This window comes from Typopeltis vanoorti, chromosome 16 (assembly GCF_054136105.1).
Source record: "Typopeltis vanoorti isolate ZY-2024b chromosome 16, IOZ_Tvanoo_1.0, whole genome shotgun sequence".
Taxonomy (NCBI): Eukaryota; Metazoa; Arthropoda; class Arachnida; order Uropygi; family Thelyphonidae; genus Typopeltis; species Typopeltis vanoorti.
This window is the reverse complement of record NC_143564.1, coordinates 72,227,478-72,247,551: the sequence shown is the minus strand read 5'-3', so window position 1 is coordinate 72,247,551 and position 20,074 is coordinate 72,227,478. Positions and strand designations below refer to the sequence as shown.

The following is a 20,074-nucleotide window of genomic DNA, read 5'->3' as shown; positions in this document are numbered from 1 at the left end:
ACCGTCAATTTTGAATAATTCAAATATGTTTGTGGGAACCAAGAAGTAGCCCCTGCCTGGACCTGGATGAACAATTGTCTTGCTGATAGATGCCAGCTCCATTGGGATGCATGATGGATATAAATGGGTGTGAATGGTCGGCATGAGTTCCATGTACTGGGATGCATTGAGAGTTGTAAATGCATCCCAATGACGTCCAACTGAAGACACCCCAGGCTATCGCTGAGCCACCACCAGCTTATACAGTTCAAACTGATATACAGGATCCATGGCTTTATGGGATTGGCACCATATCCTCAGTCTCCCATCAATGCTATAAAGTTTAAACTGTGATTCATCACTCCAGGCTTCATGATGCTAATTTTCAATCAATGTTCTTGAGCACAGCAAGGCATTCAGCCCATTGTTGTCCTGTTTGAAGTGGGACTCTCGTAGATTGGCAGCTCCCAAAGCTGGGATAGTGAAGTGATGGTTGCAGTGACTTTCTGGCTGGAACCTTTGTTCAGATGGGGGGGGGGGTGATTTGCAATATCATCTCCAATCTGATGTCTGGCCCCTATCAGTCCATACGATATGTGTCAGATGGTGAAATCCATGATAATTCAAGACTGGTTGCCCCTTGTTTTTTGCTGGAATTTTCATATTCCCAGAACACGCTTGAAACTGTTATATGAAAAAATCCAAGATCATTGACAACTTTGGAGATTGAATGACTCATCCATCAGGCCTACAATCTGCCCTCTGTCAAATACTTGGGTGGTCTGAAAGGTTCTCGGCCTAACAATGACAAAATGAATTTATAATTTCAAAATTATTTTTATTTTTCAACATAATCTCCCTTAAGACTAATACATTTATTCCAGCGATGCTCCAGTGCCATTATCCCATCCCTGTAGTGGTTCGCAGTAAGATCTACAAAATACCCCTCTGCAGCAGCAATCACCTCTTGATTTGAAGAAAAACACTGACCAGCGAGAAAAATTTTTAGTGTAGGGAAATGATAGAAGTCAGAGGGAGCCAAATCTGGGGAATAGGGTGGATGTTCCAACAATTCATAGTGAGATCCCTTAATTTTCCCATTCAAAACATTGCCTAAACACTTTTGTGGACAGGTGCATTGTCCTGATGAAAGATGATTTTTTCTTCTGCAAACTGGGTCTTTTCTCACGAATTTTTTCGTCTAGTCTGGTTAAAAGATTGGAATAATATTCCCCAGTTATTGTTTTACCCTTTTCAAAGTCAATTGAAAAGGGCAAAAAGGTCATGGTATTGGCGTTTATTAATTATCTTTTCAAGATAATTAATAAACACCGATATCATGACCTTGTCTTCTTTGGTGCTGAACAGCTGGCTTCTGTCCACTATTTTGACTGTTGCTTGGATTCTGGTGTGTACTGGTGAATCCAAGTCTCATCCATAGTAATTAATTGACACACAAAATTAGTTTTATTCTTGTTAAAATGCTCCCAGCACTGTTCAGAGATTTTCATACAAGCGCATTTTTGATCTGCTGTGAGCAAGCACAGCACTTATCTTGTGCAAAGCTTTTTCATTTGCAATTCTTCATGCAAAATGTATCCTACACGTTCTTTTGAAATGACTATAGTCTCAGCAATTTTATGCACTTTGACTCGCCAGTCATCCAATATCATATCGTACACTGATCAATGCTTTCAATGTTGTTACATGGACATCCTTCACGTGGATCATCTTCAAGGCTGGTACGACGGCGTTTAAACTCAGCAGCCCATTTCTTAATTGTCAAAAACAAAGGAGAAGAGTGCCCATAAACTTTTATGAACTTCAAATGAATTTCTTTTGGCATTAAACTTTCTTTTACAAAGGATTTTATAACTGCATGATACTCAATTTTGTCCATTTCAAGGGATACAGACAATACTGTATCCCTTTGCTTCAGACAGCTGTATATAAAAAAAAAAAAAACTACTTGAAAGAATGACTTGCATTTTCACATCGATGCTTATGACAGATGTACCAATTTAGAAAAAAAAAATCTTTGCCGATACTGTTGCCATTTATAGTTGAGGCCGAGAACTTTTCAGACCATCCACGTACATCTAAATTTCATGGTTTTCCCATTATTATGATTCTCATGATAAATTCTTGGGGAAGCCAAACATTGACAGCTAAGTATAACCACAGTTTTGGCCACACATGCATGCAAATGGAATTTGCATGCATGTGTGGAATTTGCATAGCCTCTCTTATCCCTAATTCAATGGCACGTCAGTGTATATAATCAAACATTTTTGACTACATATATAGAATCATTTTATTATGCATTATCTTTTTTATATAGCTCCCACCCATGAAAGTTTTTTCTGTAAGCCTATAGTATATTTACAGGAGGTTATGGCTGATTGTATACCTAAGGTCTGAATAGTGAAACAAAGAGGGGTTAAATGGATGAATAACACCATTAAGCTTGAGCTGCAAAAAAAGAAACAACTATGGAGGGAATTTAAAGAAAGGGGTGACCTGCAGGCACACGAATGGTGTAAAGTACAGGCCAGAAGGGTAACGAGTGTGGTAAAAACAGCAAAAGCCGATTATGAAAGGAAACTAGCTATGCAAGCAAAAGAGAATCCCAAACAGTTCTTTCAATATGCTGCAAGCAAGAAAAAAACTGTACATGGCAAAATGATTTTAAGGAATGACGATGGTAAAGAGTTCACTGAACCAGTCGATATAGTGGAGTTACTGAGCGCGCACTTTGCAAAAGTATATCATCCAGGTGGTGACGTTGAAAAAATGAAGGAACCATTAGTTTATATGGGAATTGTGATGAATGAAGTGGAGGTGAATAGTCTATTACAGAACCTTAATGTGAATACATCTGTGGGATTGGATGGTATACCGGCACGGGTCTTGCATGAAGCGGCTAATGAATTATCAGTGCCCTTGACCATGTTGTTTAATCTGAGTCTCAGGTCTGGCTTAGTCCCGAAGGCGTGGAAAGAGGGGAAAATAGTTTCACTGCATAAAGGAGGATCCAAGATTTTGGTTGCAAATTACCGACCGATCAGCATATCAGGAGTCGTTGTCAAGGTCTTGGAGAAAGTAGTCAAGGGAAAAATACAGGAATGGATTGATGAAAATGAGATACTGTACAGAGGACAGCATGGCTTTGTGAAGGGTAGATCATGCCTCAGTAACTTGCTCAAGTTTTATAACAAGGTGACGGCTGAACTGGATAAGGGAAATGGGTTTACAGTGATACTGCTGGACCTGGCAAAGGCGTTTGACAGGATACCACATGGAATTCTAATCCGTAAACTACAACATATGGAAATGGATATAGGGTTGGTGAGATGGATAGCTGGGTGGTTGATGGAGAGATATCAAAGAGTAGTTTATTCAGGAGTAGAGTCCAAAAAACGGCCTGTGACTAGTGGTGTGCCACAGGGTTCTGTTCTTGGACCACTGCTGTTTAATCTGTTCATTAACGATATAGGGAAGGGTCTAAGTGGGACAGTTCATTTGTTCGCTGATGATGCAAAGTTGGGTAGGGCGATAGTGAATACAGAAGATGTCAAAGTCTTGCAAGATGACTTAGATAGATTGGAGTTCTGGACTAAGGAGAATGGATGTCAATTTAATGTGATTGAGATTGATGAGGCCAGGGACTTGGGAGTGTTGGTGGATAGGGAGATGAAGTTTAGGGGGCACATTGCGAAAGTAGCTAAATCAGCTCATCAACTCACTTGGTTGTTGAAAAATACCTTGACGAGCAGAGAAAAACAAGTTATTGTACCTCTGTACCGAGCCCTGATAAGACCTCCTCTCGACTACTGTGCCCAGATTTGGTCACCTCGGTTCCTTCTTGATGGGGAGGAGGTTGAGAGGATCCGCTGTCGAGTGACTAAGATGATAGCAGGTCTATGGAATGAACCATATGAGAACAGGTTGAAGATTTGTGGGTTGCAGAAACTAGTTGATAGGCGGAAAAGGGGAGATATGATTGAGACATTCAAATTGCTAAAAGGATTCTATAGGATTAATTCAGATGATATTTTTGAGATCAGGACTGGTGGTGGGAGAACTAGGGGACACCCATGGAAGCTGGGCAAGAGCGTGGTTAGCAGGGGTGTTAGAGCTGGGTTCTTTACTTTTAGAGTGGTAAATGAGTGGAATAAGCTGCCAGAGTCTGTTGTGGGTGCTATGACAGTGAGCGAGTTCAAGGCAAGGTATGATAGATACTGTGAGAATGTTGAACAGCTGTGTGAACATGATGTTTAGGGCCTCCCTCGATGAGTCTAAGGACTCCTGGAGTAGCCCGTGGTAATAATAATAATAATAATAATAATAATCATACTCTGGGTGTGCTAAGGATCTTTTCCCCTATTTTTTTTTTTTTTTTTTAAATTCCTTTTATTTATTTTTTACACAGTTCAGAAACTAGAGACTGCTCTAGAGACCAAGCATCGAACTTTTTCAGGCCTCAAATAATCTGTTCTATTCTGTTGTGTGTCAGGTGTTTTTTTCCTATTCATGCTGATTACTGAATTTAAATGCTAAAGTGACCTTTTTTTTTGTAGAAGTCACTTCAGCTCAAAATTTTCTAATTCTAATTTTCTGATTTAAATTTCTAATTCAGAATTTTCTAATTCTGGCTGTAGGTGCTCATAAATTGTTGCCCAAACTAAAAAAAAAAAAAAAAAAAAAGATGCATCATCGTCTTCACCAATGTGACAAAGTTAAAAATAGAAAGATAGTTTTAATGGAATATGTGTACTAGACATATGTAATAACTTTCATGGCTTACACATGCAACAAAAAATATGTAGAATTTTATTTAAAAAAATCCAATATATTTCATCCAATGTTATGTGGACATAATCAGGGAGACAGGTGCATAGACAAAAAATAATTATTAATTAAAAAAAAATTAGGAACATTTAATAGTGATCACTTCCCAAAACTTAGAGATTGGCATGCATTCTGATCGGTTAAGGTTTGAATGATTTCACAGCATGCCACATGTTTCAAGGAAAAGATGATCAAGCTGACTGTTGTGTTTAATTTGGACTCTACGAAATCATCTGAACATCAACCAATCAGACTACATTCCAATTTTTCAGTTTTGAGAAGTGTTATTAATTGTTCATAATTTTTTAAATTAATAATTATTTTAAATAAATTTTTGTCTGCACAACTTTTTACAATTATTTCTTCGAACTCTAATAGTGTAATCATATACTTCAGTTGTGATCAAAACACAAGCTGGTATATGCATGATTTGTGACTCATTATGATTCATGTTTTGGATGCAATATACAGTTTGTCTCCCTGATGATGTCCATACATAATAATGAATGAAATATATTGGAGTTTTTCAATAAAATTCTATATATTTTATGTTACATATGTAAAAGTTATTAAATAAAGTTAAGAAAGTTTCCCATAATCTTATAAATTGACACCAGAACAAACTTAGTATCATGCCAGTATCTGTAGTGAATTGTGTGCCAATCTTTGGAGGAGGAACATTTAATCAGATTAGGTGTTACCATAAAGATAATGTATCGAGGCAATGTAGTCTTTCCATTCTCTATAAGCATCATTTAAAGAACAATCAGTTTTGTGTTTGGTTGAAACTCAAGGGTGTAGTTCACTTTGGGCTAATTTCAGAATGAACTCCTGAGTGCAGTCTAAAGTTTCATTGTAATATTTTTATTGTTGGAGTAGGTGCTGTTCTGCATAATGCCACTTGGCCCATATTAATCAAAAAATCAGATGCCTTTATAAGAAGACAACATGAGACCAAGTACAGTTGGAAGCAAGAAAAAATAAATATAATAAAAGAGATGGAGCTTCTCACACTGCAAACTTAGCACTGTCTGGTTATCACTTGTTCTTGTCACTTCCTGCATGGACATTGCTTGGAAAGTTAACTCCTGAAAATGGTCCTGGTATTATAGAAGAATTGAATCACTTACTGAGAGAATGCATCCATTGCACATAATGGCTATATTTTGTTAAATAATGTTTTTTTCTTGTTAGCTTTATTATTATTATTATTACGTGACACCTCCAATGAGTCCAAAGACTCATTGAGGGAGGGCACCTGCTCTACAGCTCTCTGCCTCCACCACTCAATCCACCAATTACACATACCACAAATACCATCATCATCTACACCAATACCATCCACTGCCACTAGTATTTTCATAGACAATCACAAACATCCATATCCATGGCAAGATTCGAACCTACCGCCTTTTGGACCAATCAGACTAACCAACCAGGCCAACAGCTTTAATTTTGTGAAGTGTCACATAAAAATGTGATTATCATTGTTATCAATTTCTTGATATGTACCCTCAAGGGATGTTTATGCTACTATTACTGCACTACATGATTATGTTTACATTATTATTAATAATCTCCCATCCACAATTTTCTTCCTAATTAGTCTATTACTTGTCAGCACTTCACTATTGTCATATCTAACATTTCATGCCTCTAAGGCACTTTTGACTGAATCAATCCACTTAGACCTTGGTCTTCCTCTGGGTCTCTTTCCTGCCATTTTGCCATCAAGCACACGTTTTACTAAACTTTCCTCACCCATTCACCTATTTAAGTGGCAACATCACATTAGATTAGCTCTGATTGCACATTCTTGAATGCAAAAAATATCATGTTCCTTTCTAATATTTTTATTTTTAATATGATTGATTGTGCTATTAATGCAATCTGTTCACTCCCCCAATTTTTCTCAGAACCCTCATATCTGTGGTCTCTAATCATTGATCAGTTGCTTTATTTCTAATTTTTAACTCTCAGATCTATAACTTAAAACTAGTTTGAATACTGTCTTCTATACTGCAAATTTGGTGTTTTAGCTAATTTCTCTCTTAATTCATATGAATTTATTCATTTGTCTATCCACCATACCAGCTTTGCTTATTCTATTGTCTATGTCCAGATGTAACTTACCATCTTCACTAAAAACTCCTTCTTCCTTTTTTTTGTATTAGGCCATTGGCCTGTTACAGAGCTCTTTTAAGCCCTTCCAAGCTGTACCCATCCTGAGGATAAATGGCTAGCCGTATGCCTCCCGGGCGTGTCCTATGTCTGTAGATGCATGTGTTCACAGGATTGGTTTGCCTGCTTGTGGGAGGAAAAACCCCAGATAAACTGGGGAGAAAAAATCTGCAGTCCATGCCTAAGACTGGCTAACTTGGGTTTATGTCTGAGAAAGATCCTAAGCTCCTCACGTCAGCGATGGGAATCGAACTCAGGACACTCCTTTCCCAGACATAGCCACTTGGCTAACCACTTGGACTCACTAAAAACTGTGCCTAAATAGCTGAAATATTTTAGTTGTTCTATAGGCTCTCCATTCAGAATGCAGTTGATGTGTGTGCTGTTTCTGCCTATTTCATAGTTCTGGTCTTTTATTGCTGATTTTCATGCCAAATTTGTTACATCTGTATCTATTATTCAGTTTAGTTAGAGAATCCTGGAGACTTGCACTAGATGTGTTTAAAAGTACAACATCATCTGCATAAAGTAAAGAGCTAACTTTAATATCTCCAACTCTAATATCAAGCTTAATGCCACTTTCTTTCATAATGGGATCCATACAGATGATAAATAAGAGCAGAGATCATGTGCATCCTTGTCTTAACCTTGATTTACATCAAACCATCTTCCTGTATTTCCTTCAATTCTAACAACTGACTGATAACCGAAATATAATCTATGTATTGCTCTGTGTAATGTTCCATTCACCCCATATAATTATAATGTTTTGAAAAGCTTTTCTCTGAGCACCTTGTCTCATATGCCTTTTTTTCCTGATCTACAAATCTTAATCCTTAGATCCTTGTTATATTCCCATAATTTCTCAACCATTTGTCTTAATGTGAAAATCTGATCTTGATGACCTTTATTTGGCCTGACACCAGCTTGTTTTTTCGAGTTTCTCTTCCACAATCTTTCTCAATCTCTTTTCAAGTATGCTTGCATAAATCTTACCTAGAACACTTAATAGAGAAATTAGAGTAGAGCTGTACTTAAGTCATTTGGAATTCAACCTTCTTACCTGGTCCTCTGAATTATGCAGTGTAGCCACTGCAAAACTTTATACCTCCATATTTGAGCATTTCTGGTTGAATATCATCTATTCTATCTGCATTTCAAGTTTTTGATGGATTTTCTAATCCAAATATTGATATTTCTAACCACACTAGTGGCTTATATGTAGCTATGTATCTAATATTTTATTTTCAAAGTGTTCCATGTAAAAGTTTGATGGGAGTGGGCCCATAGCAGTACCATTAATATGTTTGTAGATTTATTACAATATTATAAGACCCTAGTGTGGTTGCACTTTATTGATGATGTGTTTTCCATTTGGCCCCATAGACAAGACACTTTGGATGCCTTTGTCACCTTCCTAAACAGCCAACACCCCAAAATCCACTTCACAGTAGAAAAAAAAAAAAATCTAATAACTGTCTACTTTTTCTTGACATATTAGTCACCCACCTTTCAGATGGATCACTATCATTTTCCATTTACAGAAAGCCAACACACACGCAGAAAGAGATATCTACATAAACAATCACATCTTTATTCATCTCAAAGTATAGTATTTTAAAAACACTTACACAAAGACCCAGAGCCATTTGTTCTAATGATATAGCTCTGTCCACAGAACTCGAATATCTACACTATACTCTCTTGGCCAACAGCTACAATTCCTACAAAATAGATAAAATACTGCATAACCCCATTACTTCTCCCTCCTCTAATACACAGGAACACAACATTGCCATTCCTATTCTCTACTATTCCCTATGTCAGAAGTACATCAGGAAAGATAGCCAAAGTACTAATGAAACATGGCCTTCACACTACATTCAAACCTCATGTTAAACTAGTAACCCTGATCCGCTCCCAAAAGATGAACTTCACCCTCTAGCATACTCTGAGGTGTGAAGTTCCTTGTGACTGTGACTTGGCCTACTATGGGCAGACAGGAAGATCTGTTAACATCCTTCTGGGAAAACATAAAAAAATACATTCACTACGATTATTATGGCAAGTCAGGACTGGCAGACCACACTTTTGGGCACCCCTTCACATAAAGTTAGGTGGAAGAAAACTAATGTGCTTTTAGAAGTCATTACAGATCTGAAAGATTATTTTTTGAGTCAGCCATAAAGAATTCTCCTAACCTGAACAAATATGGTTGCATTAATTTGCTGAAAATTTGGGAGACTGTTATCTTAAGAGCAACTCCGACATATCTGATTTTTTTTTTTTCCACAACATTAGAGGGTGCCAAATTAGGACTTTAGATCTTTTGTCCATTACAGTTGTATCGTTTCACTTACTCAGTGTCACGTATTCATGCTGTGTTGTGCTCTAATGAAGACTGATTTGAAATTCAGCGAAATATAAGCAAGTTATTAAAACATCTTTTTTATAAAATAGCTCATTTGGTATTGTTAATGCTGTTAAAATAAGTCATGAATAACCTTCAACACCTAAGCTCATCCATTAGACTATAAACTTATATAAGTTCACTATAGATGCAGTCCCCATAAGTTCAGTTCACTATAGTTGCGAGTTAATTGTGATTAAACAATTAATAACTCATGGCTAGTTTCCTATCAGAATCTTTCTGCAAAGTGTAACTGTTTGATTGTTTAGCTCTTAATATTTTGATCATCTAATGTACTCCTAACTGCATCAACCCACTAAATCTTGTCCTTCCTCTGGTTCTTTTTAATGTTATTTTTGCTTTAAACACCCAATTTGCTCTTCTTTATCCCCATCTGATTTAGTCCATATCACCTTATTTCTTCTCTGATATCTGTATTTTTAATATGATTCTTCTAATGATGCTGTTTACTTCTCTTGGATTTACTCAGAATGTGTGGTTTCAGATTCATGCATAGTGGATTGATGCAATTAGAAGTTTCTTAGAAGACTGAAATATATGAATTGACTATATTGGCATCCTGACAGATATCAAACTACTGTGGGGTATTGTCCAGGAAATTAATAATAATGAAACATTTCATGTAGTACTATTCTATACCCCTGTTGAAGGGGTATAGAATAGTACTATGCATATCAAGAATATGCATAGTACTATTAGAATAGCACTATGAGAATAGTAATTGCATATCAAGAATATGACAATGACGCTGAATATTAGTTGTTTATGTACAATATCATGGTAATTGTCATAAGCAACATGAACTTCTTTTTATTGCATTCATGTCCATATTCTGAGGTACTGCACATTCTTCATTATTATTTTATCATATTTACTGCTACTTCATACTCTGTGGCTGTTTTATTTTTTTTTCATTTATCAATGTCCTTCAGTCCATTTTAAATTTTTAGGCATAACAGCAGGAAGAAAAATAAAAAAAAAAATGACATTAACTAATAATAACTCATAGCATTAATTGACTTTTACAACATACCTACATATACACTACTGATATTGTAAAAAGTAATTAAATATCAAGATAAATAGTAAATTTAGTTCCACAGCTTAATTTCTATACACACTGCTCTTTGTTTGGAAAGATTTGAGATTGAACCTACCTAGAAAGAACTTTTAAAGGCTTTTCAACTTAAGGTGTGTTAGCCAGCGGAGTTGACAGGGCTTTGTCTCCTAGAAACTTTTTTTCTGGAAAACAAACATGACATGGCTTTAAAAAGCTACGTAAATATGATTAACCACTTAACCATGGTATCAACTTTAAAGAGGCATAAAGTAGAAATTGAACCTATTGTATGATCAATATCTGCATTTTGCTTCTTTTACAAATACTTTAATGGTTGGACGATTTGTTTTTCGTTGTGACAATATTTGTATATCATTCATATGTTCTGTTCATATTCAAGCTCTACTACTAGGTTTTCTGGTAATTAGCAGTACCTGATGTGTGACTATTTATTAGTAGTTGTATTCATTCAGCATTTTGATAATTCTAGTGCTGTCATCATGTTTAAGTTCCAGTAGAGCTATGGCATTATGTATAATCGAAAGCTATGATAGGTTACCCTTGTTTTCAAACCAAAATTTTGCTTGAAAGGCGCTTCCAAGAACTATCTAACAAACAGAAAAAGACTATGAAGTGTTCAGAATATGAGCTATGCATACCTTCATCCTTGTCAACTATTCTCTTCCTTTTTCCACAAACCAAACAGGCATCAAAGACTGCCTGATAAAACATTCTACTATTTAGCTATATCTTTACCTTTCTCTTCTCTTACTAGACTCTGGTCAGTATTGACAATAGCCATTGGTTTGAAAGAGCTTGCTATGAATCCCATCTAGGACATGAAGAACCTATAGGGCTTTTCAGTCATATATACAAGTCATAGATGTCTTGTATATAGAGGTTGACTTCACATCAAAGCACACATCCATGTATAATACAGGTTTCAATCTTTATTGAGATTTCATCAGTGGAAGCCAGACCCAAAGTGATACCAAGGTTGAAGTAATGTAAAAGTCATATTTCCATATACAAAAGGTGTCACACCTAATTATTAAATACTCTGGATTACAGATAGATGTTGCAAGTTTTTTCACTTGGTTATACTATAAATTAAAGATGCCAAGAAATTATATTCTTGGTTTCATCCTTTATTAATGTGTAAGCAAACAAAGCATAATGCTTAGCATTATACATGTCTGTAAGGATATGTGCTCTGCATTATGGGATACCAAAGCAATTGATGTAGAGTCATTATTCTCTATATACAAGTAGCCCAGTTGTGAAGCGACTTCACATGCAAACTTTGCTTGCTTACACTCAGATAAAGGATAAAACCAAGAATATAATTTCTTAGCATCTTTAATTTATGTTATAACCAAGTGAAAATACTTTCAATGTTTATGCCCTCAGTTTCTTCTTCTATAGTCCATCTCATATAACAACTTCTTCCTTGTTGCAACATACTCCCTCTCTACTTCCTAATGAATCACATTAATCTCTCATCCTGTTAGTGTCAGGATTCCTGGGTCAGTAAAGAGGAGCTCTTCTTATTTTTCAGTCCATGCTTTGTTGCCATCAGCCACTGTTCCTCAACTAATGTATATAGTATTCTAGATGTTATGCTTCCTGTTATACATGAATATGTTACCTAAGAATATTGGCAGTGAAAGAATTTCATTGGCCAGTGCTATACGGCCTTATTTTCACCCATCTACACATATCATTAATGCTACAGATCTTGACCATACTGGATCAAGACATTTCATTAGATTACATTCTTGTGTATGTAATGGTGTAGCTCTACTTGTATGAATTCCTGATGGTTGATAGCATTGCTAGAAATGCTAAAATGTTGAGTGTATAATAAATCTATTAATCTGTTCATCTATTAATAAATAGTTATATTGTTACTCGTTAGACATTACTAATGTGCTGGATGTTTGTATATTAGTTTCTGTTACCTTAATATTACAACAAGGCTTAAGTATTCATAAATAGCAAGTTGCAAAACTCATCAGAAGTTACAATGATAGTGATAGTTTATGATGGATTTAATTTGATTTAATTAATCAATGCATATTTAATTTAATTTACATAGATCTAACATTTGAAATCTTTCTTGAGAAATTTCTGCTGCTTGTACTCGTTATATATGATTTATTAAAATAGCTGTATAGATTCAGTAATATAATATAATCTGGACACTGCAAATAGATATTAAGTAAACACTAATGTTCTAGATATTTGTGTGCTAATAAAAATGATTGGTATTTATTATTTTAAAGGTTTTGTATTTTCTGTTTAGAGAGTATAATGATAAATTGAAGTGTGTGTGTGTGTGGAGTGAGTGAGATCTCAGAATGCATATGTAGAAATGTGTTCAGATAATAATGGTAAGAGTTATTAGTATTTGCATAATTTAAAAAAGATACTTTTTTTAAGAAAAAAATATATAAATATATAGAAATAAGTTATATGAGAATTAGATGTTTCTGACAAAATAAACAGATTCTCCAGAGTAAATGAAATAAAATGTTAAGACCTGCAGTAATCACAAAAAAAAAAAAAAAGCACTCTAGGAACATATAATATTTTATCAAAATGAACATACATGGAAGCAAAACATGGAGAGTAAGAAAAAAGAATCACTGCATATTTAATTTATTAAATTAAATAAATGGATAAAGAGCAAAATGAACAACCTATTGAAAGAACTAAACCAAACACCAGTAATGGAAACAATAGAAAAATACAGAACTAAATGGAAAGAACAAAACAAATATATGGAAAAAATATTATGAAATATATGCCAAAGGACAAAGAAAAGGGCAGACCTACCAATGAAATGTTAACCATGCTACCAGACGTATATATACATACAGATTATCATGGGTGAAGTGCATATTAAAATTGTAATACCATTGATATTACATTGAAATATATGATGGATATGAAGCATATGAGGATGCGTATTCGATCCATAATAGCCGGTAAGGTGGTTAAACGTTTAAGTCTGGTATAAATTTTGCATGAAGTGTGTGTGTTGACCATTTATTTATTTTATTTTATTTCTATTGAGTTTAAAACCTCTGCTATTTTCACATACATATAGTACAGGAAGTTAAATAAAAAAAAACCCAATGACTGAGTTAAGCAACAGGCATATTAATGGGAATAGTAATTCAGAATACTTGAAATAGGCTAACAGTGGTGACTGCATGTAATTCATACACACATACTATAACATACACATGTTGTATTATGATGGCTAGTTTTTATGTTGATATTATGATGTGATTGAGTGTCCAGGTGTGTGTGCATGTGCCAGGTGTTTGATGAAAGATGATCAAATTTGATGTAGGATCATAACCTTGTTTCTTTGTTACATTGATATGGATTTTTTTGTTTGGTTGTAAAATTTGTCTTGTATATTAATTTTACCTTAATTATTTTTCTATTATTGTGTGTACACACACACACACACACACACATGTACTACATGGAGCTAAGGTTTTCCTTTATGTTTCTAACTCACTCACGCTAAATTGACATTCCCCCCTTTACTGCCTTGCCTTAATCCTTGTCGTATGTGTGACCAGCATTAAGTCTAATTGCTGCCAGCCATATGTTTGAGACTTATTCAGTCCCTTACGCTCTTCAGTCTGGCAAATTTGTTTCTCAACTGCACCAGCCAGACTAAATTTCTGAGAGTGAGGGATTGAAATGTGGAATAACAGCAATGTAAGGGCTCGTAATAACTATAAGAGAAGTTTCTAATTGTCTTATTCAACACTTAAGTGAGTTGTGACAATTTCCTACTGGCACACAGGTTTGTAATTTTTTTTGGAGATAGTGCATTGACAAGTATCAGATCAGTGTGTTGTTTACAAGTCATTTATTTTAACCAAGAAATACATGTACATTTGAGACTAATAATTAGTTAGGGCTACCCCTTCCTAGCCCTATCTAAATCTTGATTATCATACAGTATTTTATAACAGAATACTATACACTATGCTATTATATAACACAGTATTTATACATAATTAAGACAACAACATACCTTTATACAGTTTCATATATCCGTAGCACAAGAGTCAACATGTTACAGCTACTCACTGATCTTTCTTCACGAACAATCGCTAAATACATCAGACTATTCATGAAGAAAGATCAGTGAGTAGCTGTAATATGTTGATAATCAGGAAAATTACTGGGGAGACCTGGACTTCATCTGCAAGACTTTTCCATCGGTTCCCAGCCACAAGTGCTGGTGGTCGTGGAGAAACATGGAAACTTCTCAACTCTCAGAACACCCGGAAACTCCAGGGGGAAATTCTGGGGATTCCAGTGAACCTTCATGAACCCCCATGAACAAGTGAACAGTGTTTCCTACTCACCAGGTCCTTAAATATCCTTTCCTGTTCTTTGTCTTTACCTCTGCCATTTTTGCACCTATCCTCAGGCGTGTCATCGTCACTTTTGCACGCTAATCTGGGCAATTTTTTGCTGACTCATTACTTTAACAAAGAATCATTATCTTTCTTTGTGTTGATCACAATAGTTTTACAGGCAGTATTAAATCGTACATACATTATACATTATAACTAAATTTTTTGTATATATTTTACATTAACTTTACATTATATTATAACTACATTTTTCATTTATATTTTACATTATATCTTCTGTAATATTCTGATTTAAGACACTTGCAAAACCGAGCATGATAATTTATAAAATAACTTATCATGCAAGATGTTACACGGTCATCTTTCATCAAAAATCTGATGTGCAGATCTTGGACACTTCTCATCCCGTTGCTAGTCTTCATGCAACATGAATTGCATATGTTTACGATTGTTATTCTATTTCAAATATTCTCTGCTAATGTTAGCTTTAATTTGCTTATTGCTTAACTCGGAATTTTTTATTTCATTCTCCTGATGAAGTATACTATAATGAATGCGAATCTAGTCGAGTTTTTTTTGAAACTCACTAAAAAAAAAACAGCAAACAGTCTCTGTGTGGAATTTATACCTGACTTAAATGTTTAACACATCCACAGAAATCTCTGAAGCAAGACCAATGAAATGTGGGACAGACAGGCCACCTGGCTTAGATTTATGAAATGAGGAAAATGAGGAATTGCTAGAACCTGATCTGTAATTGATCATATCATTACTAACTCTATGAAGTCTAAGAGTCTATGGATATGTGTTTTTCTTACATGATAATGGGCTACATGTGAAAGTCAAACTCAAGAAAAGAAAAGCTAGAGTATGGAATATCATCAAATGGAGGGGAGGGGGGGTTGAAGAAAGAGCTTTCTTCCAAGCAATAAGTCAGCAATGCATTTTAGTCATATAACAATTCACCCCACTGGGAATGGTGAGGATATTGAAGTGTGAATCATTTGAGCATTGCATGGTTTGTCAATGGCGGGAGAGAGAGATGCACTCTCATCAACAAAACTATGGATCGGATTTGAGGTTAGTGAGAGGTCACTCATATATAAGAGAAAGAGTATGAGTGTAAGAACAGCTTTACTGATTGATGGCCATGATAGAGAAACTTGACGAGAAGAAATTATTCATCATAGCACATAGTGGATCACCAGAGAGGAATTCAACTTATTTGCAAAGGGTTGAAGGTAAACCATCTTATGGTTTACCTTCTTATGGTAATGAGACCTCTGCATCGGAAACATCATTAGTGATCATATTAGTAACTATATGAATTTCTGCAAACTTTTGTATGTTTGTCTGGAGGAGGGGTTAAGAAGATCTGCTGCAGAATGAGAGTGACCGAATTCATATTGTTGCTTGCTAATTAATTGATAGTCTTCCAGCTAGTGTGAAGAAGTTAGCTGTTTATAACCTTCCCCATTATTATATTTGAAAGTATTGAGGTGAAGACAATGAGATCATAGTTTAAAAGTCGACTTTTATTCATTCTTTTTTAGGGAAAGGCAGATATAGGCTTGTTTACATGCTAGTGGGTAGATATCAGATTAATACAACAGCTTTTTTTTGGATGGATGTCATTTCTGGAACAGATTTTAGTACAATTGGAGGAATACTGTCTGGAGATTTCATTAAGGAGTCTTCTAATGTTCTTCTGGTGAAAGGTTACAAGAGGCATGCTGTGAGATGTTTATCATATAGCTAGAGGTGGTTTTCATTGTAGAGTTGGAGGAAACAACTAATGCCAAAAGGTCAGCCTAGGTTAGATATAACAACCTATCTTAAAAAAAAAAAAAAAAAAAAAACTGGATAAGAAATGCAGCAGTTTAAATTCTATAAGGTAATTATTGTTCCCACATTATTACAAGATTCAGAAATAAGAAACAGGTAAATAGAAAAATCAGAGTAATATACTAGCAATAGAAATTAGATTTTTCAGAGCGATGAAAGAATGTCAAACTCAGATCGTGTAAAAAAAAAACTGAAGATATCAAAATTATGTATTTTGATTAAAAAAGATCCAGAAATAGAGAGAGAAATGAAATATTTATATTCTGCCATTCTGGTTGACCAAATGTTTAGCATACCTGTTTTCTACCAAACAAGCTATGGGATCAAATTCCGTTATGGGCATGGATGTTTATGATTGTCTTTAAGTGGAAGTTGAATTTCATTGTCTAATGTCAGATCACTATCTTCCCCTCTCCCCATTTATTGGAGACTTGAAGTGGCATCAAAGTTCTCTGTTTGGCCTATAGAGCACTGCTTCTGGATTCTGTAAAAAATGTAAAAGTAATAAAATAAAAAAAACTTCTTAACATATCTATGATACTTATGCACAGTAAGTTTACAAACTTTCATGGGAATAACATAAAAATATATATAAAGTGGAAAGATACCAATTACCATAAGAAGTAGATAAATAGTGACTGAAAAGAGAGAAGAAGAAAACATGTGAAGTATGAACAGACAAATGCTTTATCCTTGATATAAAAAAAATGAATGATTTGTGATTTGCATAAACAAAACTTTTATTAAAATTTTAACAGATATGAAAAGGAAACAGCCTACTAGCTGTTTTATTTTACAAATATATAAAAGCAAATTTTTATTAACTCTGGAACATATTACCATTAATAGCAAGCATGTATCTTCCTTTCTTAAATATATAATTACCATTAATTATAAGCATCAATATGTTAAAATATAATAGTCAAATGACTCATTGCAGAAGACCCACACTATCGATTAACACAATACCTGTCGCACATCTCCTTAAACTTATTAATAATGGTTGGGGCACTCACAGCTATCTCTGGCAGTCCATTCCACTCATTCACCACTCTCCAAGTAGAGAATCTAGTCCTCACACCTTTACTAACCACACTCCTAGAAAACTCCAAGTGTCACCTCTTGTTTTCTCCCCACTCCTTATGTATTGAAACATTTCTTTTGTGTCAATCTTATCTTATAGAATCCCTTTAATAAGTTATAAGTTTCTGTCATCCCCTCTGCTTTGTTTGTCAGCTAAACTGTGCAACTCACATGCACCTTCAGTCTATCTTCATAGGGAATATGTCACAGACCTGTCACCAACTTGATCACTCATCTCTGAATCCTGTCTACCACCTCAAGAACTCCAAGAATTGCAGGTGATGATCAAATCCGTACACAATAGTCCACATATGAATGAATGATAGCCTTATAAAGAGGAATAATAATCTCTTTATCTTTACTTGTCAATGTGTAGAGTTTTTATTTGTAGAATTAAAGGAAACAACTGATGCCGAGAGGTCAGCTGAGGTTAGATATAACAACATATCTAAAAAAAAAAGCGGATAAGAAACTCAGTAGTTTAAATTCTCTAAGGTAATTGTTGTTCCCATTTTATTATGTGGTTCAGAAATAAGAACAGGTAAATAGAAAGATAGTAATATACAGTATGGCGCAAAAAAAAAAAAAACAGTACTGAATAACTGCAACAATATACGTTATGGAGCTAACGTGTTTATTAAGAAAGAAATATATGTTTACACTTGATATGTACATCCACTGCAATCGATGGAATCTTGGTCAAATAAAGCATTAATGACGGTAGATTGCATGCTCAAAATGAGCACCTCGTCTTTCGAGACAGATTTTGTAAGCCTTGTTAGGGTTCTCTGTCATCTTGGAAAACAAGGGTTGGGATATCTGCTCAACATATTGTGTAGTTTTATCCCTTAGTTCATCTAGGTTTGAAGACAGCTGATGGTGGAATATCCATTCCTTCAACACACCCCAAATGAAGGCATCCAGCAATGTGAGATCAGGAGAATGTGAAGGGTACATGAATTCTGTGAACTTCAAAATTAACCTCCCAGGGAAATGTTCTGATAAACAGGCTCTAGAACCACATGATATGTGACAGGTTGCTCTGTTATGTTGGAATATTTGTGCATGAAATGGAATGCTTTTTGCACGACACATCCTATTCAAATCCTGGGTGAACAAAACCAACACATTCTCGATGTAGCATTCGCTATTTAAGGTCACGGTTATACCACCCTCTTCATTGAAGTAGGGCCCTATTATGCCATGGTTGGAAACTGCACACTATGCAGTGACCTCACTGTCAAGAGGTTTCTCTTGGACAAATTCAAGTCTCAAGAAATTAAGAAACCTGTAAGTTTATTTGTTTACATATGACCCCTTAGATGGAAATGCACTTCATCTGAGAACTAGACGTTATTGAGGAAGGATGGATCTTCATAGACATTGGCCAGCACATGTTCACAGTATTCTTGCCTTGCAGCATAATCCATTACTATTAAACATTGACCCACTTGAATGACATATGAAAAGGCACCCAGCTCCTTAAGGATTCTCTGTAGTGACTGCCTTGGTATTCCAAGTTTTACTGCTATTTGCTGTTAATTGCGCTTCGGAGATGACTGTAACACTTGCTCCACCACTTCCCCATAATTCTCGTTTGTGTTAACAGTTTGTGGTCTCCCCAAATGCCCCTGGCATTGCAGCAGAACACTCCCAGGATGTCAGAAACTCTCCATTAAAGCAATGATGACACTATTGCTTGGGGCACACTTATGGAAATGACAGACATACTTGTCACAAACATGCCATAGGCTTGGACTATTTGTTCTACCAACTCCATATGAACAAAAATAATGCTACACAATAAACATCTTTTCTTCCAATGTCAACACAATTGCTACAGCTCTAAATGTAATGGCATAGACTCTACATGTGTTCTTCTGTTAATGTGATGCAGTTGAATGCCTTATCTCATACTGCATGCAATATATTACTACTGCTGCTGTCATTTCATTTCATTCTTATATATGAAAGCCTAGTATTTATATATTCTTTATTGTAGTTTTTACCTGCTAGCAAAGTATGACTTTTGTTCCTTTATGAGCAAGCAAGCAAAAAATGTTTTTTATATATACTTTTTTTATGAGTGGTTTTATTTATCTATCCATCTATTGTACATGAAGAAAATCAAAATATAGGAAAAAGTAAACCGAAAATTCTCTCCCCATCATGAATTTCAAAGCCAAGAAAATCCCAAACTGGAAAAAGACAGTGTTCACGTCTCTCTGGAAT

At 35.2% G+C, this 20,074-nt stretch overlaps 1 protein-coding gene across 6 annotated transcripts in view; it reads left to right on the top strand.

The window, feature by feature from the left end:
* polybromo (protein) overlaps positions 1-20,074 on the top strand; it is a 686,480-nt gene that overhangs the window by 174,071 nt on the left and 492,335 nt on the right. The gene's annotated exons all lie outside the window — the stretch shown is intronic.